The sequence below is a fragment of the Siphateles boraxobius genome, unplaced genomic scaffold, assembly GCF_051911475.1.
Source record: "Siphateles boraxobius isolate OS27281-9 unplaced genomic scaffold, OSU_SipBor_1 81, whole genome shotgun sequence".
NCBI lineage: Eukaryota > Metazoa > Chordata > Actinopteri > Cypriniformes > Leuciscidae > Siphateles > Siphateles boraxobius.
This window is the reverse complement of record NW_027509210.1, coordinates 322,514-335,000: the sequence shown is the minus strand read 5'-3', so window position 1 is coordinate 335,000 and position 12,487 is coordinate 322,514.

Sequence of the window (12,487 nt, the reverse complement as noted above, 5' to 3'; positions counted from 1 at the left end):
GTTCATTTCAACACTTTAAAAGTGTTTATATGGGAACCACCCACAAAGTGTTAGTTCAACACTTTCAAAAGTGTTGCCTCTCGCAACACCGATACAGTGTTACAATGTGAACACTAAGAGAGTAAAATATTAACACCAATGCAGATAACAATAATACTTTTACTGAGCAGTTTAAATTCTACACTGTTGACCTAACACTTTTTAAAAAAAATGGAAATAACAATCTTCTCAACCTTATAGGAGTCAAATATTACACCATCCTGGTGTTGATAGAACACCTTGTTACAAATAAAAACACTAAAGGAGTTACCAGTTTTTCTTGTTAGGGTTCTGCATTACCTACTTTAAAAAACTGTAAAATAAAACGACAAATCATTTAATCTGAAAAGAATAAATTCACTTTGAAATAAATACATCACTCTATATTACTATTTCAAAACTTTATGTAAGTCCTGTGTCAGTAAAGTTGATTCAGTACCTTCGACTTTGCAACAGCAACATTCAGCAGATGAAAAAGTTGCAGGATATGAGTGGATCAGTTGTGTCCATTTGCTAACAGTAAAGTTCAGTACGCTGTTGTTTCACAGAGCAGGAAACGCTGTGCAGATCCAACTTTCTCGAAAAATCCTGGAGAGCTGGCAAAACCAGACCAATTACAATTAATACAATTTGTGTTTTATAAATGCAGCAAGTTTATGGTGGAAAAAGTTCAATCATGTTAGACTTTCGTGACTCAAACAATAAACTATTTTGGTTAGATAAAAACATTCAAAAATGTTAATTCTGTCATTAATTATTCATTCAAGAGTTTTACTCATCTTCAGAACACTTAATGAAGATATTTTTAATGAAATCTAAGATCGGTGTCCCTTCATCGACAGCCTATTCCAAAGCCACAGACAGGTATAAAGGAAATCATAAGTAATCCATGCGACTCCAGTGGTTTGACCTTCGACTTTTTTTTACGACAATTTTAACTCAACTTTATTTACAAAATATTAATATTCAGTGTACGTTCACACAACAACATCTGCTCTCGCATCAACAACATGCACGAGTTGTAATGTTCTCATGAACGCATGTTGGAAATTAATATTTTATAAAAAAAGTGGTAAATGTTGTTGTTTTTTTTGCTGCAAACACAGCACTTGCGTAGTTTAATAAAATGTATTCCACTGGAGTCGCATGGAGTACTTTAATGATGTACCTTTATTCTAGCCTGACGTCGTCATACTCAGATTCTAGTCAGAATGTGAGTCTGAAACTGCTCCATTGGGCTGTGATTATGGGGCGTGTTTCAATCGTACCAGGAAGAAAAATGCCTCTGCACTCAATTGGATAGACCGAATCCCGTAGGACGAATGCCTTGATCGTGATTCTCTGTTCCTCTTTTAAAATGAATGCGCTGTCTACATCTTCTATAACAGACGCGATGACTGAATCTACACATCTCAATTCTCCAGCAGAAGCCATTCTTTATTGTAAACTAATTCAACCCAAGCGCTCTTTGGTGACGTGGATGATTACGTTACTGTTGATCATCTGTCCATCATCGTATAAAGCCCGCCCTGACAATTTGATCGGTCTGAACAGCTTTGATTCGGGCATACTTGCTTCATAACGGATCAAGTCCAGACCGAACTTCCCGTCCTCAAATGTTGTGGGCGTGGCTTAGTTCGGCTGGTGTCCAGGCTACCTTTATACCTTTCTGGGGCTTGAAAGTGGTAGTTGCTTGGACTGTCAATGGAGGGACAGGAAGCTCTCAGATTTCATTAAAAATATCTTCATTTGTGTTGTGAAGATGAAAGAAAGTCTTACATGTTTGGAACGACATGAGGGTGAGTAATTAATGACAGAATTTCATTTTTTGGGTGAACTAACCATTTAAGAATAAATGAAGACACGTACCTTAAGAAATCTCTTTAAACCTCACCAAGGCGCTCACCACTAGAGTTCTCAACGGGCCGGGTCAGCCCGACAAACCCGACGGGACCCGCGGGTTCGGGCCGGGTTCGGGTCGAAAATATAAGCAAATGACTCGGGTCGGGTCGGACCTCGGGCTTAATCTGTTCCGCTCAGTGAAAAAATATTTATTAATCATCGCTGCTGTTCACCGTAAAGAAAGTCTGGCTGCTGCGTGCAACGTGCATCGCGGGACCTGACGCCGCTGCGTGCACGCCTTTAGCCTGGAGAAGAAGATGGAGTTGGTGAAAAGTAAACTTGCCGCAGGTGAATTCACCGTCGCTACTACAGGAGTGGGAAAATCAGAGGTCTGGAAAGTGTTTGGAGTGGTGCTGGATTCTGATGGAAATTCTACAGGTTATGTGCAATGTTCAAAATGCAAGGTGCTGATGAAATATGACAGCAAAAAAACAGGGTCGTCCAGAAGATTTTTATTTGAGGCATATTTAGTAGCCTATATAGCCTATTTATATATTTAAAGTTTGTTTCAGTTGTTTGTATTGTTTGTAGGCTATTGTTAAAAGACGTGAACATTAAAGGTTGATTTGAATTCCCGTCTGCTGGTCATGATAATACGTGTATGAGAAAAAAAGGGGAAAAAAAAGAAAATCGGCGTCGGGCCGCGGGCCGGGTTCGGGCAGATAATTCATGTTGATGTGTCGGGTTACATCGGGTCCGGGCTTTAAAAGCCACGGGCCGGGTCGGGTCGGGTTGTAATTTTCAGGCCCGTTGAGAACTCTACTCACCACGCCTTGGTTGCACTGGTGCGCCTAACTTTTTTATTTATTATTTTATATTTAAATATAAAATAATATTCGCCTTTAACGCCACAATTTCAAGGTCACCTTTTTATCACGCTCCATATACATTTCATATATATTATGTAAATGATTTTAAACAAGAATAAGGTGTAGGTAAATACTTTTTTTAAATTTGAAGCACAATTATACTGTATATAAAAATAAAAATCTTTTTTAAAAAAATAAAAAAAATGCTTAAAGTGCTTCACTGAGCTGCCAAACTAAAACATTTTAAGCAAAATAAAACATTTCAAAATAGAAATAGAAAGTGCTACCGTTTAAAAGTGCTTCCCTGAACTGATGGCTGAAGTGACTCCATGTCTGGGCTGTATCTATGTGTCTTTCTTTTCGTTGTTTGTCGTCTGTTTTCTTGCGTTTATTTTGCTAATTGCCGTTGCCTATATCCGATTTTTTTGACCATCCGTTTTAGGGCTGCAACAACTAATCGATAAAATCGATTATAATCGATTATGAAAATCGTTGTCAACGAATGTCATTATCGATTAGTTGGTCTGCTTACGTCACGGGGAGCGTTTACTGGTACGCACACACACGCAAGGTCTCTCTCCCTCAGGCGCTCTGCCGAGCGCGCGCTACACGGTTTGGAGCAGTCTCTTCTGTCTCGCATGCGCGCTCTTGCTTGCGCGCTCTAGATTTCGGGAGTTTGAACTAATTCGCGGGCATCAGGGAGCCGCAATCAATATGCGGGAGACTCCCGGGACTTCCGGGATCTTGGGATGTCTGTATTTTGTCTCGAGCATCAGGTTGCGCAATCAGTTCGCTCGCAACGTAAGTGATGGATTAAAATAGCGCTACCGCAGAAATAGGTTAAATGAAAACGTTCTTTACAAAGCGAAGCACTAAATATAAAGGCAGTTAATAACAGCAGCAGTAAAATATTGTTTTTTAGTCACTGTACTCAGTGGTTTTCAGCGAATGCTTGTGCACTAATGCATAATTTCTCCTGTTCTTTACTCAAGACTGTTAGCTTGCTGGGTAACGTTACCTCCATTCCGTTCTCTTTTTATAGCATTTGTCTACTAAGTTTTAATTGTTTTTCAAACGCGATCTACTGCGGCTCTGTCACGTCATCGGGTGGATGAAGAAGGTGAAGGTAGGCGAAGTTACAAAATAGCAAAGGTTTTATTCCAATAAGTAAATACCCAAACAAACAGAACAGTGTGCTAGTGCACAAACAATAACCAGCAAAGACAAGCGTGAGAGGGGAACTTAAATACACAGATAATGACAAGGGCAACAGGTGACGGTGATGATGATGATGAGGGTGATGAGGCGCAGGTGCAGGTGATGATGACAGGGGATGCTGGTAAGTGTAGTGCAGACAAGGACAGACAGGTGCAGACAAGGACTGTGACATTACTCCCCCCTCCCGGTAGGCGTGACCTCACGCCTTAAAACAGGGGTGGGAGGGTGGGCATCCTGGAGTCTGTAACGGGAAGGCGGACCGGGTACAGGAGGATGGACTCCAGGATGGACCAGGCGGCCATGGCGGAGCAGGACGTGGGCGTGGCCATGGCGGAGCAGGACGTGGGCGTGGCCATGGCGGAGCAGGACTTGGGCGTGGCCATGGCGGAGCAGGACTTGGGCGTGGCCAGGGCGGAGCAGGACATGGGCGTGGCCAGGGCGGAGCAGGACGTGGGCGTGGCTGAGCAGACGAAACCTCGGGCGTCCAGGGTGGAGCTGTCGGACCCTCGGGCATCCAGGGCGGTGGGGACCCTTCGGGCGGCCATGGCGGTGCGGACCCTTCGGGCGGCCATGGCGGTGAGGACCCTTCGGGCGGCCATGGCGGTGAGGACCCTTCGGGCGGCCACGGCGAGGGCCTATGGCCCCCCCCAAAAAAATTAAAGGGGAGAGTGACAGAGTCATTACCAGTCTCTGGGCTGGACGGAACCAGCGGTGAAGGGGTCTCTGGGCTGGACGGGACCAGCGGTGAAGGGGTCTCTGGGCTGGACGGGACCAGCGGCGAAGGGGTCTCTGGGCTGGACGGGACCAGCGGCGAAGGGGTCTCTGGGCTGGACGGGACCAGCGGCGAAGGAAGCTCAGGGCTGGACTGGACCAGCGGCGAAGGAAGCTCAGGGCTGGACTGGACCAGCGGCGAAGGAAGCTCAGGGCTGGACGGGACCAGCGGCGAAGGAAGCTCAGGGCTGGACGGGACCAGCGGCGAAGGAAGCTCAGGGCTGGACGGGACCAGCGGCGAAGGAAGCTCAGGGCTGGACGGGACCAGCGGCGAAGGAAGCTCAGGGCTGGACGGGACCAGCGGCGAAGGAAGCTCAGGGCTGGACGGGACCAGCGGCGAAGAACGCTCAGGGCTGGGTTCATGGGCTGAAATGAATGTGTGTGCTGACCACACACACACAACAGCCATGGATCCCACAAGTAGCACTACGTCATCCAGAGCTGGCTGGACGGTCTCTGGCTGGACGGTCTCTGGCTGGACGGTCTCTGGCTGGACGGTCTCTGGCTGGACGGTCTCTGGCTGGACGGTCTCTGGCTGGACGGTCTCTGGCTGGACGGTCTCTGGCTGGACGGTCTCTGGCTGGACGGTCTCTGGCTGGACGGTCTCTGGCTGGACGGTCTCTGGCTGGACGGTCTCTGGCTGGACGGTCTCTGGCTGGACGGTCTCTGGCTGGACGGTCTCTGGCTGGACGGTCTCTGGCTGGACGGTCTCTGGCTGGACGGTCTCTGGCTGGACGGTCTCTGGCTGGACGGTCTCTGGCTGGACGGTCTCTGGCTGGACGGTCTCTGGCTGGACGGTCTCTGGCTGGACGGTCTCTGGCTGGACGGTCTCTGGGACTATGGCCTTCCTGGCAGCACGTGCTGATATAAGTGGGGGATCGGCGATGCAGGAAACCAGTCCTGGACGTCCATATACCGATCCGGTGGCTGGTTTGATGGTGGGCGTGATGGAGATGGCTGGAGACGGTGATTGTGTGGCAATGTCATCCGCCTCACCAATGGTGAAGGTTGAGCCACACAACCACAGCACATGATCTAGGTAACTGGCAAAGGTTCCTGGAAAAGCTGCTGCTGGGGCTTGCTGGTACAGATGACTGTCTAAGCCCAACCAAAAGACAGTTTTAAAGACATCATCTGACCAGCTTACCCCAGCAGAGAGTTCCAGGAACTCGGCGATGTAATCCTCTATAGACAATCCATTTTGGAAAGTGGTGAGTAGAGAGTGAGCTGGGTAAACCGGGTAGAGAAGAATTCCCATGCTGACTCTTTGTTAGGCTGGTTATTCTGTCACGTCATCGGGTGGATGAAGAAGATGAAGGTAGGCGAAGTTACAAAATAGCAAAGGTTTTATTCCAATAAGTAAATACCCAAACAAACAGAACAGTGTGCTAGTGCACAAACAATAACCAGCAAAGACAAGCGTGAGAGGGGAACTTAAATACACAGATAATGACAAGGGCAACAGGTGACGGTGATGATGATGATGAGGGTGATGAGGCGCAGGTGCAGGTGATGATGACAGGGGATGCTGGTAAGTGTAGTGCAGACAAGGACAGACAGGTGCAGACAAGGACTGTGACAGGCTCTACATTCACACAATTGTTTTCAGTCTTTCTATATTTATTCAATCAATTTATCCTTATATTATTATTTTATATATTATATATAATATATATTATATTCTTTATCCTTATATTCCTTATATATAATTAATTTTAAATAAAAATTAAATGAATTATATATTTTAGATGTTTTCCAGTTTGTTTTTAGTTCAGATATTCACATCTGAACAACATGTCTGTGTAAATTTGTTTTAACAAAAATTGTGTTAAAACATAATATGTTGGATATCATTTTTTTAACAATAATCATGTTTGTCAACTTGCCATCAGCAATTATCATTAAAAACAATGCAAATATTGATATTAGTAAAACTCAATGTGTGGCTTTTGCACTTTTTAAAGTACACGTTTACACATAAATACCCTGATTTACGGTTTTATTTAGTTATAATAAAAAAAAAATCTAATTTAATTTCTATCCGATTAATCGATTAATCGAAAAAATAATCGTCCGATTAATCGATTATCAAAATAATCGTTAGTTGCAGCCCTAATCCGTTTACACGTTCTTTAAATTGTGACCCATATCCGATTCATGTGTTTACGCTTGGCATAGATCTGAAACATCATGCATGTTTAAACGGGGTTCTTCTTGATTTCTAGCTGGTTAATAGATGTGGACACTTAATAATGTACATAATTTACATATGTAGCTATTTCTGTAGTTAATGCTACAGCGTTCCAGAGAACTTTTCTCTTCCACAAGTAATGAGCAGTTCCAGTTTTTTTCAGTTGCTAAACAGCATGTGTAAATAGTGAATACACATTTTCAAAATCCTTCACACATTCAGTGAAACACAAGTCTATATGGACCAAACTGTGAATCATTGTTCATTGCTTTTACACAAAAGGCATTTAATGATCATATTTCCCAAAATCCATGAACACTTTTGTCATTACTTCACCATCTGCAAAACACTATACAGCACTTTTTTTTTCAAGTGCTAACACACTGCTTTCAAAACTGATAAACACATTCAAATCAGAATGATGGCAAACACTGTGCATTTCTGCAGGAATTATATTCAAATATAAAATAATATTTTCAATGAAATTAATTGTAATTACAAACACAACTAATTGCAATTTCAGATGAAAACTGACCCAGGTGTCCCATTTTTAGTCTCTATTACAGTAGTAAATATATTTATTTTTTTAATCATTTGGTAAATTGGGATGGCTTCAGAATGATTTTGTTTGGAAACATGGATCAAGGAAGACACATTGGTGGGGAAAGAAGAGTGTCAGAGAGAGGGAGGACTAGAGCCCTCACAGTACATCCATCCATTCATCTATCCATTCATCTATCCATCTATTCTCTACCGCTTGTCCTATTGGGTCGTGGAGAGGCTGGAGTCTTTTCCAGTGTCTCGGGTCGTAGGCAGGAAAACACACTGGACAGATGGCTTGTCCATCACAGGGATGACAAACTCACACACACATTCACACTCACATCTAGAGGCAATCTAACAGTCTCCACTTCGTAGCAAATTAGCTTTAAGAAATATTAATAATCAATCATAACTTCTTATAATTGATTATGAATATTTGGGTCAGTTAATCGGATTAACTTGATGTAGCTACATTAACATTACCACCCATTACTCAGTTCATCCTGTGAACCCTCAATATTGGTTATTAATTGCTTAATAGAAATGTACATTTCCAGGGCATGGGAAATGTCTTTCTTACTTTACAGTACTAAGAGCAAGTAGTCAAAGATCTATGATTAGTGACTCCGGCTTGAGACACGGACAACATTACGTGTGATATGAACAAGACTTTATTAACTAGACTAAACATTGAAACTACTCTTAACATACACATACATACAGTTTACTGAGGGAAAGAGAGCCGAAGCAGAATACAGGAAAGCAAGAAGTTATAGCATTGTTTGAAGTTCAGCAGATCAACAGCCTTGAGCAAACCATCAGTTTAGTTCTAACACACCCTTCTTTAAAAGGTGTAAGGATACTTAATGTATCGAATAATGAGACTAAGTTTGATACTTGCATGTCTCGCCCATTTGAATTAAACTGTCCTGATGCAATTTGTTGAGGCTCCAGTTGATCTTTGCTGGTGTTGTCTTGATGAGAGAGAACCAGTGGGAGTCAGAGGATCTTTGGTGAATGGAAAGACAAGGCCGCAGCCTGGCACAAGCTTGGGAGTCCTTAGAAACCTCTAGTTTAACATCATCTTCACATCAAGATTTCAGAAAGGGACTAAGAGAGTAAGAGAGGGCTGATCTTGTGATTAGTGATTTTTAAAGCGTGAAGATGTCAAACCCTCTGGAGGTGTCAGAGAGCGTCATATATAAGAGTTCATGCTGTTGTTTCAGTTTTATGAGTTATCTTAAACTTGCACATTTGGGTAATTAACTACACGTCTGTGAATTGAGTTATACATTTCATTAGTTTTCATCAGTCTTGTATGTGACTTTATGGTAGGAAATACATCGGACATGATGGAGTGAACATTGGTTAGACATGAGTATGTGATTAATATCTCAGCTGCATTGTTGTCATCAATTTCATACTGTCATTTAGTGGTTAAAGGTAAATATTCCACATGTCTCTTGTGTAATGGGACATGCTTGGAGTCACTTACGTTTACAGCCAGTCATTACTGTGAAAGAAAAGTGATACATGCAACATGCACTGATAATCAGTGTTGGGTAAGTTACTTTAAAAAAGTAATTAGTTATAGTTACTAGTTACTTCTCACAAAAAGTAACTGAGTTAGTAACTGAGTTACATAATTACAAAAGTAACTAATTACCAGGGAAAGTAACTATTGCATTACTTTTTTTTTTAAACGTTTAAATATGTGAAATAACTTGGATACCCCCAATATTAAATGTTAAATTAATGAAATGGACACTAAATAGAATAAATTATTATTATAAAACATTGTACACTAATCTACACTATTTTAATGTTGCTGTGGGACAATGTAAGGGACACCTATTAACTTAAATATTAAAATATTATAATATTATCATTACTATATTGTAATGTGCTGGAAAAAGCAGGCGAAGGCAAGGATCTATCTGCAAGGTTTTAATGAAATAACACATAGAACAAATAATAAAGAACTCCAGGGACAAAGAAATAAAACCACGAGAAGGACCGAACTAGAAGCAACCATACATGTATAACAAATGACAAAGTAACAATTGAAACACAAGGGCTATAAATACACATGGGTTAACAAGCAATGAGGAAACAAGATACACCTGGGAGACGAATCAACATGAAAAACTACATAGGACTACAAAACTTAGCACAAGACAGGAAATTACAAAAGTACACACAAGACAAGTGGAACACAAGACCGGAATCATGACATATATAGTGGAACAACAAAACACAATAGATGGTTTAAAACTTTTAATATTTATTGCACAGACCACAACTGGCCAACAAATAAGTCTAAAAATAAATTATGCTTCTTAAGAAATATACTAAAAATAAATAAATAGCCCTGGTAATAAAATATATACATACACATACACTCTTTGTAGTGAAAATTAAAATGATAAAACTCTGGTTTGACATATTGTAGCCTACTTGAAGTATTTTCTTCCTCACAAAAGTAAACAGTTTAACAAAAAGTGTTATTTATATAATACTGAGCAATGTAGGCCTACCAACATAAATAATAATAATAAAATATAATATTTTTGGGTTTTATTTTTATAACCTACAGAGAACTTCATCATCAGAGGTTATTTAAGCCAAATTCTAGTTGTGTTTGCCGCACGTGTTTACAACCGGTCAAACAAAGATGTTTTCTTTGAACGTTCCCTGTAGGTTATTTTGGAGTGTTATTTTATAACCAACCATGTAAACTAATTAAAACATTTCAGATGATACCAATATGCTACAGAGATTATTTGAATGCTGAAATGTGTAATTTATTTACAAACAAACTATATTATGCTCGTACACACTCAGTCTCTCTCGTGCACTGTCGAGCGCGCTCTCGGACACACTCGGTCTCTCTCGTGCACTGTCGAGCGCTCTCTCGGACACACTCGGTCTCTCTCGTGCACTGTCGAGCGCGCTCTCGGACACACTCGGTCTCTCTCGTGCACTGTCGAGCGCTCTCTCGGACACACTCGGTCTCTCTCGTGCACTGTCGAGCGCGCTCTCGGACACACTCGGTCTCTCTCGTGCACTGTCGAGCGCTCTCTCGGACACACTCGGTCTCTCTCGTGCACTGTCGAGCGCGCTCTCGGACACACTCGGTCTCTCTCGTGCACTGTCGAGCGCTCTCTCGGACACACTCGGTCTCTCTCGTGCACTGTCGAGCGCGCTCTCGGACACACTCGGTCTCTCTCGTGCACAGTCGAGCGCGCTCTCGGACACACTCGGTCTCTCTCGTGCACTGTCGAGCGCTCTCTCGGACACACTCGGTCTCTCTCGTGCACTGTCGAGCGCTCTCTCGGACACACTCGGTCTCTCTCGTGCACTGTCGAGCGCGCTCTCGGACACACTCGGTCTCTCTCGTGCACTGTCGAGCGCTCTCTCGGACACACTCGGTCTCTCTCGTGGACTGTCGAGCGCGCTCTCGGACACACTCGGTCTCTCTCGTGCACTGTCGAGCGCTCTCTCGGACACACTCGGTCTCTCTCGTGCACTGTCGAGCGCGCTCTCGGACACACTCGGTCTCTCTCGTGCACTGTCGAGCGCTCTCTCGGACACACTCGGTCTCTCTCGTGCACTGTCGAGTGCGCTCTCGGACACACTCGGTCTCTCTCGTGCACTGTCGAGCGCTCTCGGACACACTCGGTCTCTCTCGTGCACTGTCGAGCGCTCTCTCGGACACACTCGGTCTCTCTCGTGCACTGTCGAGCGCGCTCTCGGACACACTCGGTCTCTCTCGTGCACTGTCGAGCGCGCTCTCGGACACACTCGGTCTCTCTCGTGCACTGTCGAGAGCGCTCTCGGACACACTCGGTCTCTCTCGTGCACTGTCGAGCGCGCTCTCGGACACACTCGGTCTCTCTCGTGCACTGTCGAGCGCGCTCTCGGACACACTCGGTCTCTCTCGTGCACAGTCGAGCGCGCTCTCGGACACACTCGGTGTCTTTAATTTCGACAAGCGAAAAGTAATGTCCATACTTCCAGGAGAGAAAGCTCATTCTATCCGCACTGTCGGCCATGCTGTGGTTTAATGCTCATTGTTCGATTGGTGTATTATTGCGCCACCATATGGTCCTGCGACGTTAGATCAGAAGCAGCTTAAGTAGGCCTATCTGTCGTCTTGTCTGCAAGCGTTCATTTTTCACAAAAGAGTAACGCAAGTAACAAACTCATTTAAATTTCAGTAATTGTAATTGCGTTACTTTTATTAAAAAAATATTTAGTTACATGCTCGTTACCGCTAAAAGTAGTGGAATTACAGTAACGTTACTTTGTAGCGTGTTACTCCCAACACTGCTGATAATGTAATGTACTGAGCATTTGTTATACATGCATGCTTTTATTATTTGCCATTCAGAATCAATACACTGTTAAAGAAGCAATCACTGCAGCGCTCTCTCTTTTTTTTTTATTCTTCTTTAATCTTCTTGTACTTCTTCTTCAGGGGTACTACACCTGAACTTGTTTAAGGTTTTGTAGAAATAGTGATTTATTCGACAAATTGGCTTAGGCTATTGATAATTTGGTTCAGAGAAGGGAGTTTAGTGTTTTAGCAATTGAAAACACTAACTTATCTAAATTGACAGAGTGTCTTAAAGATATAAAATGCTGGATGACGTGTAATTTCCTGCTATTAAATTCAGATAAAACGGAGGTATTACTTATTGGTCCAAAAAACTACCCACAAAATCACTTACAATACAACTTTAATATAGAAGGATGTCCTGTTACTTTATCCACTACAGTAAAAGACCTGGGTGTTATACTAGACCGCAACTTGTCTTTCGAAAATCATATTTCATATGTTACGAGAACAGCCTTTTTCCACCTTAGAAACATTGCTAAGCTACGTAACAAGCTATCTTTTTCTGATGCAGAAAAGCTAGTTCATGCATTCATGACCTCGAGACTAGATTACTGTAATGCTTTATTAGCTGGCTGTCCTGCATCCTCAATAAACAAGCTACAGTTAGTGCAA